The sequence below is a fragment of the Mesoplodon bidens genome (genome assembly GCF_964165515.1).
Source record: "Mesoplodon bidens genome assembly, chromosome: 12".
Classification (NCBI taxonomy): Eukaryota; Metazoa; Chordata; class Mammalia; order Artiodactyla; family Ziphiidae; genus Mesoplodon; species Mesoplodon bidens.
Window position 1 is genome coordinate 62,422,311 of NC_138168.1, and position 21,377 is coordinate 62,443,687.

The 21,377-nt window shown below is 40.8% G+C and overlaps 1 protein-coding gene across 25 annotated transcripts in view; it reads right to left on the bottom strand.

Moving 5' to 3' along the window:
- EPB41L2 (erythrocyte membrane protein band 4.1 like 2) overlaps nt 1-21,377 on the bottom strand; it is a 277,512-nt gene that overhangs the window by 219,144 nt on the left and 36,991 nt on the right. The gene's annotated exons all lie outside the window — the stretch shown is intronic.

The window sequence follows — 21,377 nt, forward strand, 5'->3', positions numbered from 1 at the left end:
TGTTTCTTCCTACTTTAGTCACTCAGGATATTTCCATTATATTCCTCCAACACTTAAGCTGTCATCTCTAGTGGAATTTCCCCACCCACCCCAATCATTTGAAAAACTTCTGGAAAAAACCCAAAAGTATAATCAACTTTGCCAAATGACATTCAGATTTTGTCCCCACCCTAATATTTGGCTTTTCATCCTTATTTCTCGATCTCTTTCCATTCTTACTCCCTTTCCGTCTTCCCCCAACTACAAACATATCCCAGCAATTATTTCCTTTCTTCCCCACTCCCTAACTCCTGAGATTTTCAACAGTAAGTTTCTTCATTCCCCTCATCCCAACTTCAATTCTTCTCTCAATACAGAAAGTCAAGAAATGTACAAAATCATAAGTCTTCAAGATGCAGAATTTAATATGCTGAAGACTTCTTGTAGAGGAATTCTTCCAAGAAAAACAAAAACCGGATTCTCCATCACCTACTTTTCAGACAGCCCTCCAGGAGCCCTCCCGTCAGCTGTTTTATATGGTTTCTTCTAGATTAACTAAGGTCAAACAGAGGTGACAGTGAGTCTGAGGCTGTGTGTGCCAGTATATTGTCTGAATCCATAACAACTGCCTCAAAAAGGACATCTAAATACCCACCGACCAAAGCAATGTGCAAATCATGCTAGACTTGCTTTTTCTGCAGAGAAATTCCCGAAATCTGCATTACCAGCAGGACTATCAACTCACAGAGAGGAGAGAGGAGGCCATGTTCCCTAATTTGCCTTAAATGTGTTCAGAACCCTTTTAACAAGTTATAGTAATAATAGGGTGAGCCTACAAGGTGCCCTGCTAGTACTACGGAGATGAGACAAAGCGGAGGGGAGAGAAGTAGAAGGAAAGAAGGAAAATGACAAGACAACGTCCTTGGCCTTGAGCTGAGTCCAGACTGCTCATTCACACAACCCCGTGGAAGGTTAACATTCATAACGTGCCCACATTTCAAGATAACAGTTGAAGAAATGCCGTTAAGACTTGTGTGAGCAACTGCCAAAGGAATTATACAGCTAAGAACTCCTACAGGAATTCAGCAAAATAAGGCAAATATAATTCCAGAGTAGAAGAAATTTGGCATAGGAGATGATAACTAACAGTTTGGCAAAACCACTAAAAAGTTTGAAGACATTTATTGTTTTAACATGGCAGAAAAGAAACACTTCAAAGACACTTATGCTTAGTGTAAAACATACATTTTCAAACTTCACTCCTTTCAGGTTCACATCAAATAATCCTAAAATAGCAGCAATCCAGCCATCTCATAATGGTTTCTAAACTTCTCCAAATCACCTGGGGCAAATTAAGTTAACTACACAGGTGTGTTTCGGTAGTCTCAATGTTTCACTTTTTTTCAGACTCAAAGTTATATGAGATGGATTCAATAAATTCTCTGGGGCAATGCTTTCTAATTTATCCTAGAGGATAATACTTCACAAATTTTCACCAGTTAAATAGGCAGAATGGGATAGTTAAAAGTATACTGGGCTAGGTGGAACCAGTTCTAATGCCAGCTCTGAAAGTCATGGGAATTAAGAGCAAGTCATTTCACTTCATTTTACTAAATTTTCTCATCTATAAAATAAAGACAGGGAGGATTCATTACCTCTTAAAGTACCTCATAGTTCTAAAGTTCTACATTCTAAAAAAACTACTTGGCATGGCAAAACCAAACATATAGTATGAGCCCTACTTTGTGAAACATATACAAATATGCATTTACTGAAGTATTTAAACCACAGAATGTATGGTTATAAATAATAAAAACAATATAATATTAAGTGATTATGTCTGAAAGTGGGAATAAGGCTGGCTTTTATTATTTGTTTCTCTGTATTCCAAGTTTTATTCAACAAACACATACATTTATCATGAAAAAGATTCAATCCCTTGCATCCAAGCTTGACATTTGGAATCAGAGCTCTTCAGCCTCTATGAAATACACGGGATATCAGAGTTCTCTTGGAAACATTACAGGCCCGTCTTGGATTAGGGGGAAAGCCCCTCAACTTTGTTTTTCCACAACTACTTTTCTCATCTAGTCTGAATCCCCTCCGCTGTCCCCACCCTTCCCCATAAAAATCTCTTGGGAGTGATTGAACGCAAGTAACCTAAAACTGGAATTTCTGGAAGTGCGTGGTCTTCCAAAAGCACTGTATTTTCATCTCCCTACTTCCACACACACACCCAGAATTGGATTTCATACTTATTTTGCAACAAAACCTCACAGCAGTACTTAAACGTCCTTAAAAAAAAAAAAAAAAAAAAAAAGGCATGGGCAGGCTATATTAAAAAAAAAAAAAAAAGAATGATTTGGCACCTGTGGAGGTGATGTCATTACCAGCCATGGCTCTGAACTGTCTCTGGAATGCAGCTTAGGCCACCCAATGCTATTTAACATAAAAACAGTCTTTCCTGGCCCAAGAAACCTCACAGTCACACTTGACTGTACTCGGCTTAGGAATCCAGCATTTACAACTTTTCAGCTTTAAACATTTCGTAGAGCACAGCAGATACAACCAGCACCATCCTTGAAGGTCAAACTTCAGCAGCTCTAAACCGTTACTTAACATCCAGCAGGCCTGAGAAGGACTAATTCTGCACGCCTGTCTATAGGCAACCCCTGACTCATGATAGGCCAGATTTTGAGTCATTGCCTTGGAGGGAAAAAAAACATACATGCACGCCAACCCAAGATGAAGTGAGGACTTGCCTGGGGACAGAGTGAGCACAGTGGGGGGATGAGAGGAGGATGACACAAGGGAAGCTGGAGACGAGAGCCTCAATCCTTATTCTGTAAAATGAAGCTAAGAAAACCTAATTCTTGGCTATCTGTAGGTAAGATAAAATAATATAGAATGACGGTTTCTGACATAAAGTAAACTCTAAGTAAATGTTAGCTATTATTATTTTTCTCCCCCAGAAACAGTCATTAAAAGGAATATTAATTCCCCAAGCCTGCTTAAGAAGGCCCAATTAATCTATAACACACCTGAAAGTACTTGAAAACTTAACTGCAAATTTTAACACTTCTAAGGAAAACACACATAAGGAGTTTCAACTAAAACACATTTGCTCCCCAGAAGAATGAGCGGGGGATGACCCTTTCTGCCATCCTTCATTCATACTAGACAGCCCGATGAAGAATCCTGATCCCACCACTGCTCCAGCCAGGGGCCCACCCAGAGATCGGGTACCTGACCAGGGGTTGGCATGGCAACTCTTGGAAACTGGGGATAAAGATCCACGGGAAACTGGGCCTCCGCCCAAACCACCTAACTCCCCACTCCACAGTGCCCTGATCCCTTTTTTAAGAGCCACGGAACTGTGGCCACCTGCTTCCCACTGCCAACACCTGACCAACATGGTCCAGTACGAAGGGAAACGAAACTCTCCACCTCCCGAGTTCAGTCTAGAAAGCCACACAAGGCCTTACAATTTACTGTCAAGATTTTACTACTCAAAGCAATGGGAGGGCTTCCCTGAAGGCGCAGTGGTTGAGAGTCTGCCTAGCGATGCAGGGGACACGGGTTCTTGCCCCAGTCTGGGAAGATCCCACATGCCCCAGAGTGACTGGGCCCGTGAGCCATGGCCGCCGAGCCTGCGCGTCCGGAGCCTGTGCTCCACAACGAGAGGCCACAACAGTGAGAGGCCCGCGTACTGCAAAAAAAAAAAAAAAAAAAAAAAAAAGCAATGGGAGATGGACCAGGAACATCCAGATGTGTTTGTCTGTTTCACATTTCTAAAGGCAGAGCCAAGATCACACTGGGATGCTAATGCTAATTTATTTTTTAAAAATCATCAGGACAGCAGAAGAAGCCAGGACTTGTATCTCACAATTCCCACGACTGTCTACTTGATCTTTCACTGAGTTTTTTCCCCTCACAACCCTCTAAAAATTAATTTTCAATTTTCTACGGCTGATTACGTGTTATATGGTCACCATAACTCTAAGTTGCAGAAAGCTCTCTCCCTATGACCCAGAGCACATCAAAAGCCCCCTCTCCTCACCCCCCAGCTTTTACAGAAGTACAGAATCTTGGCGATGATCCACACGCCGACTTTTTTCCAATCTATTTCCCTCAGTCTGACAGGGAAGCTCCACAGACCCAGTGTTGAGCCAGAAGGTCAACCGATACCTGGGTCATACTTTTCTCTACCACCCGACCACGTGTAGTCTCTACTAGGGGAGATGGGGGCTGAATCCCAAATCGAAATCGTTTTTATTACCCATACTCCTACCTACTCCTTTCTCTAAGGCACAGAGCAGAGGGGTGTGGGTGTGGGTGTGGGTGTGGGTGTGTGCATGCGCGCACGCGTGCGCGTTGGTTCCTACTTTAAAAGCGAACCCCGTGATCCTGCCCTCCGCACCCTCAGTTACCCATTGCCACGATTCCCAAACACTAGCTTTCAATTTTTTTGTGACCCAGAGTAAAACATTTACATCCCAACCCAGTTCACAAATACACGGTAAACACACCCAGTTTTAGTGGAAACACAGTTTTCAAATGGTCGCTCTGATCAGGCCTAAAGCCTAAGCCCAGGCAGTCTGTGCCAAATCCAGCCCCAGCCCCTCTCCGCAGTGAGCCTTCTCCCTGCCAGCGGGCTGCCTCAGCGGAAAAAGGGGCACCTCTTTCCTTCCACTCCCCTTTCTCTTTCTTCTCCCAAGGGGAAGATTCATGCAGTGGCAGAGCTCCACTCCAGCCAGGGAGGTGGATCCAAGGTACGATAATTGCTGATGGAAAACTTTTCCCAAAGGGGAAGGCTTCTTTTTTCAATTCAGGTAGAATTCTGTGTAGGCTAGATAAAGCCCCAACTCTCATGCTGTTTATTCATTTTCTAAATGCCAGTCACGACCTTCTAAAATGATTTCTTGGGAAATCCTGACCCAGACCTATATATAATCCTACCATTACCTCATTTTCGTTCGTCCCAACCTCTGATCCCCTTCTGCCCTGCTTCCTGAACCACCACCCCCAACTACTTTGGCCCTGAGTAGCCTGTGCCTCCACCACCTTCCCGCTGCCCTGTCTTCACTACCCTACTTCCGCAGCTTGGATTCCAGGGGCCACCACTAGATCCTCAGCTCCCAGCCCCGCTGTCCTCCAGCACGTCTGTGTGCTCTGTGGCTCCACCTAACTCCAGCCTTACTTCAGCCTTGCACCCATGCCGCCAAACAAAAACATGTGATGATAACTTTTCTCCATTCAAATTCGTGGTCACGAACTTTAACAGGACTCATAGAGATCTCCAGATATATCCTACGACAGTTCCCTAGTCAACCCACACTGCCACTCTCCTGAACATAGATTTCACACTTATACATAAAGCAAAAAAAATGACAGACAAAAAATATGACACTGGATACTGGATCTTCCTATGATCTCAGCCACAATCTAACTACAGCTGTCCTCCAATAAAGAAAACCAGAGAGTGTTCAACAAAGTCAATGTTATAAGTAAAGAAACAAAAAAGTTACTAGCCATTCTTTTTCTTAAAAAATCTGCCCAGTACAAGGCTGACTTCCAATATTAACAAGTTTAAGGGCATTTAACCATTAAAGAAGAAAAGAAAAAGTCTTGGTTTTCTCTTATTTTACAAAAATATTTGGTAATATTCTCTCAATTCTCTTACCAAAGTAGTCCATGTGCAACTCTGCCCTGCCTCTCTAATCACTGTCAGGCATAACAGTTCATTGTCCAAATATAATTTGTTCAGCCATGCAAACACCTGTGCAATCAGGCATGTTCAATTTACAAGGGACAAGTCCAACGGCGTGGCCACAGTGATAAGCACTGGTGCCTGGCTAGTGGGCCTTTTGCTGAAAGAAACAGTTTTTCCCATAATTATCTCTATTTTGAATCAAAATGTCTAATAAACGTTTTTATGTAATTCAACAGAAAAACAAAACAGGTGCATTACAGAGTTGCTGTTTATTCTAACCCAGGCCACTAACAGTGGCACTCAGGCACATAATAAACCCCAGAGCAAAATAAAGCTGTGTCTCTTGAAATTCAAGGGCCAGGAGAAGTGAAAGCTAAGTTAGCAAATTTGCCCAAGGAGACAATAAAAGGTCAAGACCAGAACTCAATGTGCTGTAAGAGAGCTGCCACAGGGAAATCACTGCAGGGTTTCAAGGGTTACTTCTATCACTTTAAAACTCAGTTCTTGAGACTTCCCTGGTGGCACAGTGGTTAAGAATCTGCCTGCCAATGCAGGGGACACAGGTTTGATCCCTGCTCTGGGAAGATCCCACGTGCCACAGAGCAACTAAGCCCGTGCGCCACAACTGAGCCTGTGCTCTAGAGCCCACGAGCCACAACTACTGAACCCGTGTGCCATAACTACTGAAACCCACGCACCTAGAGCCCGTGATCCACGACAAGAGAAGCCACTGCAATGAGAAGCCCGCGCACCGTAACGAAGAGTAGCCCCTGCTCACTGCAACTAGAGAAAGCCTGCACACAGCAATGAAGACCCAACACAGCCAATATCTATCTTATCTATCTATCTATCTATCTATCTCAGTTCTTGCTGGAGAGGGGCCATACACAACCTGACTACTCAGTTGAGAAATCCAGACTGAAATCACATATGCCAGAAAATAGGTAGATTTGAGAACATGCAAAGGCTATATGTCCTTCAGAGCAAGAGGGTAATTTAGCTTAGAGGAACCTCAGGTAAAAGACATGAACACCACTTAGACCTGCAGATATGGCCGAGGCCACGGGCTAGCCTTCCCGCCTCAGTCAGCCAGACTGCTAACATTTAAAAAAAAAAAAAAAAAAAGTGCACAGCACAAGCAACACCAATAAGGTCATGTTAACATAACAATTCCTACCCTTCACTTACTTAGGCTCCTTTCTGGCACCCTGAGTTTCCAAAGCTCTACCAACTGTCTTCTGTTACTGAGTTTTAAGATTCCTCAGGTGTTTCTTCCTCCTCTTACTCCTCCCTCCCCCTCCTCCTCCATTCATCCACTCCATGTGTAGGGAATGGCCACTATATACCGAGCACTGTGCTAGGACACATAACCTAGTAAGGGCTGCAGGAGAGGAAGCCAATGATTACAATTCACTCTGAGAAATACCTACTTAAAGCAACCTGCAAAAAAGCAGATGCGCAGAGAATGATGGTAAAATCCATCTCTGAAGGATGAAGTTGCAAAGAAAGGAGGTACAGCCTCCCAAGTACTTGCAAAGACATCAAGATACCAGTACAGGTTGCTCCTTGCAACTTGTTACATTTAATCAAGATCACAAAGGTTAGGCCCAAGAATTCACAAGACAAAATGCAAAAGTCAGTCAATTTCCCTACCAATATGGCAGCTATGCGATAGTTATTGGACCTAGAGATTTCTTCTTTTTCAGATTATCTGAAAATTCCATTCATCCATTCTATTTGTTTTCAGTTTACAAAAGCTAGTCAACAGTTGGCACTGTCGGTATGTGTGGGCCTATGAAGATCACTCACAATTGTATCCTCTGAACTCAATATAACGGTGAGAGGCACACTACGACCTTCATCCCAGTCAAAACTTCAGTGGGTATTCCTTCCATTCTTTTGCTTTTCTCCCACCCCAAGCTAAGGTATTTCATGTAGCATTCTTATGAGGTAGTCAACTAATCCTGGCTAAGATAATGGCAGATAATAGTTGAAGGTGTGACCTCATCTAGGTCAGGATAGGGGATGAAGGTAAGGAGCAGCTAGAAGATAGAATCCAGTGCAAGGTCAACTTGTGTCATTTGGCTTAGGGCTAGGTGAGCAGACAGATGGATACCCTCATCCGCCACCTCTAGAATAGAGAATAAAAACTTGCCAAATTAACAGAGCTGTTCTTTTATTTTTTAAAAAATCTTACAGGACTTCCCTGGGCGCACAGTGGTTAAGAAGCCGCCTGCCAATGCAGGGAACGTGGGTTCGAGCCCTGGTCCGGGAAGAGCCCACATGCTGCAGAGCAACTAAGCCCATGCACCACAGCTATTGAGCCTGCACTCTAGACCCCGTGAGCCACAACTACTGAAACTCGTGCTCTGCAACGAGAGAAGCTACAGCAATGAGAAGCCCATGCACAGCAAAGAAGACCCAACACAGCCAAAAATAAATAAATTAATTAAATAAATTTTTTTAAAAAATCTCACAAAAACAGAAACAGTTTCTAATAAGATTTGGTCTGTGCCCTATGTTAGCTAGGTCAGGGTATTTCAACCTCTGCGCTCTTTGACATTTTGGCCAGATAATTCTTTGTTGTCTGAAGAGCTGTCCTGTGCACTGTAGGATGTTGAGCAGCATTCCTGGCCTCTACACAGAAATGCTAGTAGCGCATCCTCAAGTCATGGCAATCAAAAATGTCTCCAGACATTGCCAAATGTTCCCTACAGGACAAACATCACCTATCCATCCCCATCCCAGTTGAGAATCACTGTGCTAGATTATGAGCACCAGCCTATTTACTAAATAAAGAAGACACTGATGTTGATGAACAGGGCAAAATGTTAAGAAAAGGGTGACACCTTGGGCTTCCCTGGTGGCGCACCGGTTGAGAGCCCGCCTGACAATGCAGGGGACACGGGTTTGTGCCCCGGTCTGGGAGGATCCCACGTGCCGCGGAGCGGCTGGGACCGTGAGCCATGGCCGCTGAGCCTGGGCGTCCGGAGCCTGTGCTCCGCAACGGGAGAGGCCACAACAGTGAGAGGCCCGCGTACCGCAAAAAAAAAAAAGGGTGATACCTTAATCATCTATTGTCTGTAGTTTATTGAAAAGCTAATAGATATCCCCAAGAGAAGAGGGAGGTCAAAATTATGGCCAAAAAACTAAAGTCTGGAGCAACAATAAGGCAACAACAAGTTGTTTTGTGAGTAACTGCAGATGCCTTTTTGCCATTTGGGTCAGTTTGTTTATTTTGGATTTAAGTTATTAAGAAACAATTTAGGCAACAATAAGTATACAGATCCTCAGATCTGGTGAAAGCTGCAACTGAAAGAGAGCTTAGTGAAAACATTAAAACTAAATCAAACCAAGTCTATCTTTATTCCACATATCCAAGCCCATTCTACCAAAAAAAAAAGTCTTTAACAGATTTTAATTCTACAAAATGAGTATCTGAAATAGTAACTATTCTGATATAATTAGTAACGCACAGACCAGACTCCAAATCCTGGCCGCTTTCAACCATTTTCTAGTTACCTGACACTTATCCTAAGCTTTTTCCCTCTCCAGAGAAATAAATGACATAGCCAATATAAGGACATGAGCATGGTGCCCGGCACACTGTCAGTACCATTAAGTGGTAATTACCAGTAGTTTCACATATGTTTTATAAACATACTTCTAATACAAAATGGAACACACCACCCAAGTGAACTAAGAAAACACACGCCTAATAAGTTAACTAAAAAAATCCATTCCTGGGCTTCCCTGGTGGCGCAGTGGTTGAGAGTCGCCTGCCGATGCAGGGGACACGGGTTCGTGCCCCGGTCCGAGAGGATCCCACATGCCGCGGAGCAGCTGGGCCCGTGAGCCACGGCCGCTGGGCCTGCGCGTCCGGGGCCTGTGCTCCGCAACGGGAGAGGCCACAACAGTGAGAGGCCCACGTACCGCCAAAAAAAAAAAAAAAAAATCCATTCCTGTAAAAACACACGTCTTAGATGCCAAGATTTACCTGCACTTTTTAAGGCAGGAGAAAAACAGATTACCCTCCAAGCCCATGGTTACAGTAAAAGCAAAGTATAAATGCTGCCCTTTTTTAAGTACCACACTATGCACCACTTGGGCTACCTCCAAATATATTTCCCCAGGTTCTTATCCAAGTCAACCAAAACACCACTTTAAGCAGTTGAGTTTTAAAATTCACTATATAAAATTTCTATAAAGCCCAACAATCAAGTAGGAAAGAAGAGCATTTTCTCACACATACCCAGAACCAGTTTGCAGTTGCTGTTTTTGCCTCACAGAAGTTGTTTTCCAGCCACAAGCTACTACAAATTGTTCAGACCTTTTGGCAGCAACACAGGAAACTGCCCTTTTCACCCGTTCTCCCACAAAAATGTAGTCAATTTCTAGGCAGGCCCATCTCTCAAGGCTACTTGCTTTATAGAGCCAAATACACACCATTTTTCATTTAGCAATATGAAATGGTCCCAAATACCTTGCATTTTTGTGAAGAAAGCTGAAAAGTCACCAGAAGACCTGTGGGCAAAGCTCTGTATTAAGTCAGCTCATGAACTGCTAACCCCACACTATACACCGGCAGTTACAATTTACAGGGCCTTTGGCATCACAGCTGTTTCTGTTTTATCCAAATCATCCGGGATGCAATAGGCAACATGTGAAGCCATTTCCCGAGCTTAATTGTCCTTGGCGTCTCACTATTCTCAACTTGTCATGTTTCAAATAAGTAGTCAAAGTAGGTACATCTGCCTTTTGATTAAAAAAAAACAAAAACCTCATATCTTCTTTTTGAATCTCGGGTTTTTCTACAATCTTAAGGATCACACAAAGCCGCAAAGATGAAGTTTGTCTCAGCTTAATATTCAGGCATACAAAATAAATCTATATTTTTCTCCTTCAATTATTTCAGCGGAGGTGACAGCAAGCGGTGGTAAATTACTCAACAGCTGTAACATATTTAACTTCTAAAAATAAAGGCAAAATTGCCTTTTGAATGCAAAATAAAAGAAGAACCTTTGAAAACCACGAATTCCTTTGTATCCCATTTGGCTTAAAATTTCACAGATCATTTATAAATAAACAAATCCAAAACAAACAAACAAACAAACAAACTGACCCAAATGGCAAAAAGGCATCTGCAGTTACTCACAAAATAACGCTGGACACTACTCTGCCCTGGGAGAGTCAAATGCCAAAATGAAATCTGGTGAACCGAGCTCATAATTCACAAACTGAAAAAGAAAATCAGCCCAGTATTTTCCAGGGAACATTTCCTGTCTCCCCAGAATGACTTACAACCTCAAACAAGTTCCAATCATGATGCAAAAAGGGTACAATGTCAGAAACTGTCCAGAAACCACACAGACAAAAATGATAAGCAAAGGAAACTCGATTCAATTACACACACCCATTACTTTGATTTAATAAAAGACAACCACATTTTTCAGAGTCCAATATTAACACTAATTTAAAATATGTTCAAGTTCAGAACTCCTTTTCAAAGGTACACTAAATTTTTCCAGCAAATAAATCCTACAGACTATACTGGGAAGAAAACTAGAAGACAAACCAAAGAATCCAAATTGAAAATTCAAAGGCAGTATCTTACCTGTCTAGTAGGTAAAGAGACCTGGCTTGCCTGAAGCTAGTAAGTACAGGAGGCACACCCTGTAGGTTATCTTTCCAATTTAAACAGATAAATTGCAGGTGTAAAACAAGCATTAATTGAGAACATGCTTTCATTCACTGCTTGATTTAACCTTAACCGGTAATAAACCAGACCATCTTTCATCTCCTTCCACAAAACAGAATATCAAAGAGATTTTGCACTACTGTTTATCAGCTTAACAGCATCTTCAAAGTACATCTAATTGTTACTGTTTTTGAGAAAGTGTCTATTGCAGGTGTAGGAAGAAATGGCCTCCTTGTTAGAGATGTCTTTACCCTGGGGGGTCTGAGGTAGTCAACGCCAGCAGGAAACAGGCTGTAAGACAATCACCAAAGAAAGAAAAAGAATCATTCCTTGAGTTAACTGCCTACACATTCACAAAACTTACTTTCGAATAAGTAAACAACAACAGAAGAACAGCTGCCCCAAGGTTATCCAGAGGCCTGGCATAAGAAGTCAAAGCACTCAAGTTCACTGTTCAAACACATGGGTTTTCTGGCCCACGTCAGAAAAGTTCAGCCTGGGAACATTTAATTCAGATTTGAGCTAAACGGGCAATTAAAGAATCTCTTTACTACTGTTACATTTTTAAATTTCTCTAAACGGGCAATTAAAGAATCTCTTTACTACTGTTACATTTTTAAATTTCTCACACCACTAGAAAACTCATCCTAAAATATAATTGGACTCTTTTAAACAGCAGAAGAGATGAAAAATGTAGAATCGGTCACTAATTTATCTCAGTGCTCATCCTGCTTTCACCTATATTCAATTAGTATTTATTGTGCAGTTACTATATTAAAAAGCACAGCTAACACTGAGAGGGGTAAAGACTGCACAAAACAGAGCTGTATTTACTACCAAATAGGTGATGTCTGCATCTGTATTTACACACAGTAAGTTGAGGGTGTTTTGTGTGTTTTTGTTTTCTTAATTATCTCTGTGTGGTTTACTTTCTATATGGCAAGAGCACTGAAGGCTCTTCATGTGTCTAAATAAAAAACTATACACATTTGGCTTCAATAAAGCCAGCAGTCTCTTGAAGATAGGCTCCAGCCATGAATTGTCCACATTTGTGTGCTGGAAAGGGTGAAAAGGGCAGTTTTCTGTGCTGCTGCCAATGGGCTGAACAATTCGCAGTAGCTTGTGTTAGAGAACAACTTCTTTAAGAAGACCTTCAAGCTGGCTTGCTATACTTGTGCAAACTAACATGCTTTTTCTCCATTTACTCTTATTTTGTTACACCTTTTCCAGTAAAACCCTTCCCTGGCATTTTATAATCATGGTTTTAAATGATCTTGCCTAGGAAAAGAGTGTTTGAAAATAATGCTTAACAGGTTAACTGAAAGCCAATTTCAGCACACACCTAACATTTTAGCATTAAAAGTCTTTCTAGTCTTCTCCATCCATAATATTAATACAATATTAACTTTGTCCAGGTATTCACTTCTGGGAAGTTCTTCCTGAATGCATCCGGCAAACATTTAGTAAGCACTTAATAAGGAAACACACATACACCACCAGGCTGTTTATGCACTGTGGAGAAAACCAAAATGAATGAGAAAAGCTCACAGTCCTTAAGAATTACTAATCTAGTAATGCAGAGAAAGAGAAAGGGCAGAACTCTGAGGCTGGAGGCGGGGGAGGTGTCAGAGACTCTGTTTTCCATAAATTTACTGGATGATTCTTGTGCATACTAAGGTTTAAGAACTAAGGTTTAATGTTTAAGAACTAAGATTTAAGGTTTGAGAACTGTATTCACCCCCGCCCCCAAAAGGCAATAAATTAGTAAGTCATTATTCACTTAAAAAAAGAAAAAAAAAAAGACTCAACACTAGATCACTCCAATTAGACAGTCACTATAGCTATATTTAAAATATCACTTCTGGGGGCTTCCCTCGTGGCGCAGTGGTTGAGAGTCTGCCTGCCGATGCAGGGGACGCGGGTTCGTGCCCCGGTCCGGGAAGATCCCACATGCCGCGGAGCGGCCAGGCCCGTGAGCCATGGCCGCTGAGCCTGCGCGTCCGGAGCCTGTGCTCCGCAACGGGAGAGGCCACAACAGTGAGAGGCCCGCGTACCGCAAAAAAAAAAAAAAAGTCTTCAGTAAAATATCACTTCTTATGCCGCATAAATGAAGTACACCTAGACATTAAATTGTGTATTGGAAAAATATATAACTATGATAAAAAGAACTAAACTAAAACTCAGACAGGTTAAGTCCAACTAATGCCACTTAATTTGAATAAGAATTAAAATCCTGCCTATTATCTCAGAAAGCAATTAGAATAATTAAGTGAAAATATACATGAAAATGTTTTGCAAAGTGCTTTAAAAGCTTAGCTTACTATTGGTCAAGGAGCAGCTCTGTTTATAATATCCGCAGTAAAGAAGACCCTGTCAGGAATAAAAGAGGCAATGAACTAACTAACACTGGTTGGATTTTAAAAATCTATTTTTGGCTTCCAGAACCTTTACTGATGAATAGAAAGTATTTGCCCATGTTTGCATCTCTCAGTAGCCAGGTAGTGACATTATTTGACATAGCTTTAATACTGCTTTCATACTTAACATAAATATTATCATCACATTCATAGCCTGCATTTTTAGTTCAAGACTAAGTTTTTCAGATTTACCTGTGCTCATATATGTAACTTCACGTAGTTCATATATTTAAGTCATAACATGTCAGTGACCACTTCTTCCATGTCTCCATGCAAAGGTACAGGAATCTCTAGGGTTCCTACCTAGTGGAATGCGGGCTAGTGTGATATGGTCAATTTTACTTGGTATTGCCAAAATGTTCTCCCAGGATGGTTGTCCCAATTTATATTCTCACCAACAGTGAATGATAATAACAATTTCTCTACATGTTCCCCAACACTTGATATTTTTAGACTTATGGTTATGGTTCAGTCTCTGTTTTAACTTGGATTTCCTAGCTATTAGTGCTTACTTACTGGCCATTTGGTTTCCAGTTCTGTGAATTGCCTCCAGTCATCCTCAATTTTTCAATTAGGTTGTCTTTCTTTTTCTTATTAATTTATAGGAATTGTTCACATAAGCTAGCTTTTAATCCTTATAGGATACAGGCTAGAACAGACCATTTTTCTCGTATTACTACAAGTATGGGAGTAAGTGATTCATGGCTGACATGCCTAGCCAAGAATGTCACCAAGGAACTGGCCTTTTAGCCTCCTGCTCTGCCATCTTTAACCAGTACCTTCAGCTTCTTCATTGCAAGACAGCTGTTGCAGCTCTAGACATTATATCCATATTCCAGGCAGAAGGAGGGAAAAAATGGAAAGAGAAAAACCAGACCCCATATTCAGGAAGCAAAGCTTTCTCAGAAATTCTTAGCTTACATCTCATTGCTCACAGCTGATGACTTTTGAAGGACCTCAAAGAAGACAGCCATTTTTAAATGGGTATAAAATTAGTAGAGTTAGTAAAGAAAGACTTAAAAGCAAGGTAAGCTACTAGTAATGTCTTTCAAACATGCTTTACAAACATATTCATAGACCTGTCGTTGCACTGCGGTATATTTTCATGTATGGAAGTTTATTTTAATAGAGTAAAATTCCTCAATCTTTTCCTTTATCATTTGTGCTTTCTGCTTCCTACTCCGAAACAATGCTTACATTTTCTTCTAAGAATTTTAAAGATTGGCTTTCCGCCTTTAAGCCTATCTATAATGCATCTATAATGAATTTGGGGATATGAAGTAAGGAATGAACTTTCATCTTTTTCCTGTATAAACAAATAAGTGGACATACCTGCCCTGTTTCTTTCACCTTTCCATACTGATTTAGACCACCTCTATAATATAACAAATTTCCTTATATTAGTTTATATGAAGTTTCTGGCTTGTAGCAGGTTCACTAGTATAATTATCTATACTTGCCCAACAGTTTTTTGGTTTGTTTTGGTTTTTTATAAATTTATTTATTTATTTTTGGCTGTGTTGGGCCTTGGTTGCTGCGCGTTGGCTTTCTCCAGTTGCAGCGAGCAGGGGCCACTCTTCGTTGTGGTGTGCGGGCCTCTCATTGCAGTGGCCTCTCTTGTTGTGGAGCACGGGCTCTAGGCGTGCGGGCCCCAGCAGCTGTGGCATGCGGGCTCAGTAGCTGTGGCTCGTGGGCTCTAGAGTGTAGGCTCAGTAGCTGTGGCGCACAGGCCCAGCTGCTCAGCGGCATGTGGGATCCTCTCGGACCAGGGCTGGAACCCGTGTCCCCTGCACTGGCAGGCAGATTCTCAACCACTGCGCCACCAGGCAAGTCCCACCTCAACAGTTTTAATAGCTTTGATATGTGTGGTAGGGCAAGTCTTCCCAACTTGTTCTTAAAAATTACTTTGCTCATTTCCATATGAATTTTAAGATCAACTGTTCCATAAAAACCCTGCCTGGATTTTGAGTGGACTTTCACTGAAATTATTGATGTATTCAGGGAAAACTGGTATGCTTATAATAACAAGCGTTCCCATCTATGGACAATGAACAGCTCTCCATTTACTCGGCAGCCATTGTTTTACATCCTTCAATGTTCCATAATTTATCCATAAAGGTTTTACACATCTTGTTAGATTTGTTCATAGATACTCTGCATTATTAGAACTAGAAATAAGATCTTCTTTACATAGCATTTTTAAGTTTGGCAATCCATGATTCAACTGAGTTTTGCACACAAATATTATATAAACCATGAAAAATAATGATTCTTCCTTTCCAATACTTACGTTCATTTCTTTCTTATATTGTATTGACAAGTTTCAAAAACCACATAAATGACTAAAAGTAATTTTTTACTTTGAACTTAAGAATATTATTATCATACTGTTAAGTATAAAGTTAAATATTATTTTGAAAAATATTATTTAGCATATTAGAAAATTATACTGCATTCCAAATTTAGTTAGTATTTTCAAGAATGTTGGCATTTCATAAAATGCCTCATCTAGCAAAACAATTATATGTTTCCCTTTCAGTTAGCAATATGATAAAATCTATTAAAGGAATATGAAAAGGCATATTATTCCTACATTTTTGAATTCTACTTGGTTATAACAGACTTTTTTTCTTTTTTTTACTGAGTCCTTACATATATTTATGAGTGACATTAGCCTATAGTTTTCTTTTTTTTTTTCCCCCATTATTCTGGTCAGTATTTGTTATCAGAGTTATGTTGGTCTTAATATTTTAAGAACAATGCTTTGATATAGTTCTAGAACAGGGAGTTTTCTGTTCCATGGTAATATGAAAGCACTTCCCTATGGTTAGGCCCAGCAATTCATATTTTTCAATCTTTTCTATGATTATTATTTTCAAGATTTTCTATATCTTCTGGAGGAAAAATTTATATTTTCCTAGGATTATTTCTCTTTTGTTGGTTATCTTCTAAATTATTACCAGAAGTATATCTTCAAAATATCTTCTACTAGTTCTAAGGGTGTAAAATTTTTTTCCCATTTTTTTTCCAGCTATATTAGCTAAATGTTTATCCTTTATTGGGCAACTTCCCATCTCTCCCCCACTCACAGAATTAGCTCTTAGGTACCAACTCCATTTTTTTTCCTCTTCTAATTTTTGTTCTTGTCATTAATTCCCTCTTCCTTATTTATCAGGGCTTATTCTTGGTTCTCTTTCTATTGTCTTAAATGTAATGCTTAGTTCATTTCAGTTTTTTTTTTTTTTCATTTAGTATGACAGTAATTTAAAGCTATGAAAGTCTGGTTTCAGCTTTTGTGGCCTAAGTTTTGCTATGTAGTATTTTCCTTGTTACTATGTTCTAAGTAATCTATAATTCTAGTTTTTATATTCTTCTTGACCCAAAGTGGTTTCCTCTTCCTCTATTGCTTACACGCATTCCAAGATGTTACAAACACTGGGGTTATCCACAGTTGAATGAAATGACAACAAAAAGACCAGTGAATTGATTTTCCATGTATCTCTCTCCATATTTGGTAAGATATGTCAATCAACAATTTATGCTCACTCTCTATATGGCGTCAACTCGCCCATCACTGATGATTATAATCAAAGTTGCTCAGTTTACTGATAGGATTTCCCATGAGCCCCTCACCCTTCAGCTCTCGATGTGCTGCTCACACTCTTGAAACAATTCTTGAGCTCACCTTGACCCCACCCTCTCTCACCCACTTAACGTGGTTTAGTGAAGCTCACCCAGAAGAATACCATGTCATTAGTGAAGCTCACCTGGAGGAATAACATTTCTGCAAGCATCATCTCAAGACTGGAGGACTTCCTATGTTATATGCTGGTGGTTCAAACTATCTGTTAGAAGCTATAGCAAGCAAGAATAAATGAAAAACACTAAAAATCCTACATAGACTCAAAGAACTGCATTCCAATACGCTCCTGAGCAAAACCCTGGTGAAAATCACCAAACTAAAATAAAACAAAACAAACAAACAAAAAAATCAGGAAATATGGAAGGTATACACCCTTTTTTTTCCTAAAAAAATAACAAACCAACCAACCAACCCTAAGGAAAGAGGGAATCCCCTTTAAAAATGGTAATAATAAGAGCATCAGCTAATACGTCCCTAACACTTCCCATGTACCAGGCATTCTGCTGAGAGTTTTTGCATATGTTAACTGATCTAATCCTTACTAAGACCCTATGAAGTCGGTTCCATTCTTGTTCCCCTTTCATAGATGATGAAACTAAAGCACACAGCTGCTAAGTGACAAACCCAGGCATTCTAGTTCCAGTAGTGATCTTAATTACTACACTATACACCACATGCTCAATACCAGCTCCCATGGATAATTGTCTATCAGCCCTATAGTCAAACCTTCATAAAGTCTCTCATCAAAGGGAACAATCTCTTAATTGCTTTATTTTAAATAATAAATTACTAACATGCTTGAGTTCAAATCCTGGCTCAACCAATCAGGTGCTATACAAATGATTTACTCTCCTCAGTTTCCTCATCTGCAAAATGAATTTTTTTTCACTTTTTTTTTTAAATAAATTTATTTATTTTATTTATTTATTTTTGGCTGTGTTGGGTCTTCGTTGCTGTGTGTGGGCTTTCTCTAGTTGCAGCGAGCGGGGGCTACTCTTTGTTGCGGTGCGCGGGCTTCACATTGCGGTGGCTTCTCTCGTTGTGGAGCATGGGGTCTAGGCGTGCAGGCTTCAGTAGTTGCAGCACGTGGGCTCAGTAGTTGTGGCTCACGGGCTTTAGAGCACAGGCTCAGTAGTTGTGGAGCAAGGGCTTAGCTGTTCCGCGGCATGTGGGATCTTCCCGGACCAGGGATCGAACCCGTGTTCCCTGAATTGGCAGGCGGATTCTCAACCACTGCGCCACCAGGGAAGCCCTGCAAAATGAATACTGATAGCACCTATCTCATAAATTGAGCGTGGGCTTTAAATGACTTAAAACATTCTAGTCATGGGCTTCCCTGGTGGCGCAGTGGTTGAGAGTCCGCCTGCCGATGCAGAGGACACGGGTTCGTGCCCCGGTCCGGGAGGATCCCACATGCCGCGGAGTGGCTGGGCCCGTGAGTCATGGCTGCTGAGCCTGCGCATCCGGAGCCTGTGCTCCGCAACGGGAAGAGGCCACAACGGTGAGAGGCCCGCGTACTGCAAATAAAAACAAAAAAATAAAACATTCTAGTTATATTACTGAACCTGGTACTTGGCAAGCAATCTGTGTCAGAACCATTATAAGAATAGTGTAATCACCATTAATCCATTGTTCCTAGGGGGTATTTCCTTCCAATTATAAAAAGTCATCATATGTAAGCCTTTTAAAAATATTTTAAAAATCAAATTCTGTAAGACACTGTGGATATTACATATATTAAGTAATCAAATATGTCTCTGGATAAAATTCTTGTGATATCATCTTACCAGATTCAACTCTAGAGCATGAGTTCCATGAAAACAGGAATTTGTGTCTGTTTTGTAAATCATTCTATTTCCATCAGTTACAGCACTGCTTGGCACCAATACGTGTTTGTAGAATAAATGAGTAAAAAAGTGCTTAATCTCAAGCAATTTAGAAGGAAATGACGATGTTACGTCCTGGAAAACTATGTTAGATAAAAACTTTTCCACAAAAAGTTTCATGAAATGAAAGAATGGCAAAAGCAATCTTTCCATATTGATGAATGATATACTGCTATTTTAATATATATGTAATTACTAAGTAGTAAGTCAAACGCTTAAAGGATTTTATTATTTCATCTACCCTAAAAGTTTATACACCCACGATGACCTAAAAATCATCTGAAGGATGCAAACAGCTTTCCTATGTATTTCTTTTCCTGCTCTCCTTCAGCTTCCCTCCAAAATTCCATCGAATCCTCAGGGAGCCAAAGATTTCAGTGGATACAAATGCAAACTGCCCTTTCTTGAAACGAACTCTATGTCCACAGGATTATTTAATTTTCTTTTCATATCGAATAAATAAACCTTTTTAAAAAACAAAATATTAGAGAAATCTTCCAGGTTATAAGTGGCAGGCGGCCATTATTATTTCACTCATTCAGGATCTATTTATTGAACACTCCCTGTAACTCAGGCACTGGGCTAAACTCTAAGAAAGGAAGAAGGTACGACACAACCCATGTTCTCCAAGCACTCCCCGTCACTGATGGAGACAGACATAAAGGCATAATTATAAAGCAATATGAAAGGTCTACAACGGGCAGGATCACAGAGGAAGGAGAAGCCATCTGCTGCGGGGGCCAGGGCAGTGCAAGAAAACTTCACTAGGATGAGCACCCTTTTAACTGAACTTGGAAGGTCAGTAGAAGTTTAACAGGTGATGACAAGGGAAACTAGGCAGAGGGAGTAACAGATACAAAAGCCCAAGTCATGGAACAACACGGTGTGTCCATGAGGGGAATGAGTAATTTGTATTTTGGTATCGCTACAACATAGGGCTTACGGTTGAGAGTCTGGGGAAAGCAGGTAGCAGAGCTGCCAGGAAGGAGGGCTGCTCACCAAAAAGGGTCTTATATCCAGGCCGAGGAAGAGGCTAAGGCACTATTAAGTCTCCCCTGCTCAAGAGGTTCCCACTTCTGTCCTAGAATCACGTGTGACAGATGGCGAATAAGCAGGACCACTAGCCAAAGCATTCACGTCAACGATGAGCACACGACAACTTATTTACGCTTTAACCATCAAGTTCCCAGACCAGACTGAGAGGTCTCTGACGTCTTATTACAGTTTATATCGCAGACATCTACCGCCGCAGTTCCTTTACTTAACAGATGTCAAGAGCCTGCAGTGCACGAGAAATTATAATTAGCACTGGGCACTCATGGATCTTACACTGTCTCCTCCCAACTAATCGCAGGACCCCTCTGACGAAGTGATAGTTCAGGTGACACCAGAGAATGAGAAAAGGTCAGCCTGTAGGATTTTCAAGTCCTATCCTCTACTTACATCCTCAGCTGACGTTTAACAACAAATAACCTCCTCCTTAAAACACTTCTACTTGTATTCAAAGTCATCCTTCTCTGAATTCTCTGGTTTCTGGGTCCACTTCCTCTACGTTCCTTGTTCTCTGAGTATCATTCCAAAACTCAGTACAGCTCATTTCCTTCTCCACCGGAGGCCTCATTCTACTCTGCTTATTTCAAGTTTGTTTTGTTTTGTTTTTAAAGCCATTTGCTTTTCTGATTGCTTTCATATAAATTATCTAATTGAGAGGCAATACAATGTAGTGGTTAAGAGTGTGAGCTCAGCAGTCAAACACACCTACAAGTCCCAAACCTACCCTTGGTAAATATGTGATCGTGGTTGCTTCTCTATGCCTGTTTCCCCTCCCATACAAGAGGGATAAGTATATCCAATTCCTACTTGTTTTGAAGATTAAATAAGACACTGCACACAGTAATCAGCATTACACCACAGTTAGCTATTTTATTATTAATCATTCAAGCCAACATCCTAAGGAACTTAAGGGGCTTTTAAACAGATGTGTTCAAGATCAGACAGCCATTATTTCTAATGGAGACTGGCCAAATGTACATTTCTGGCC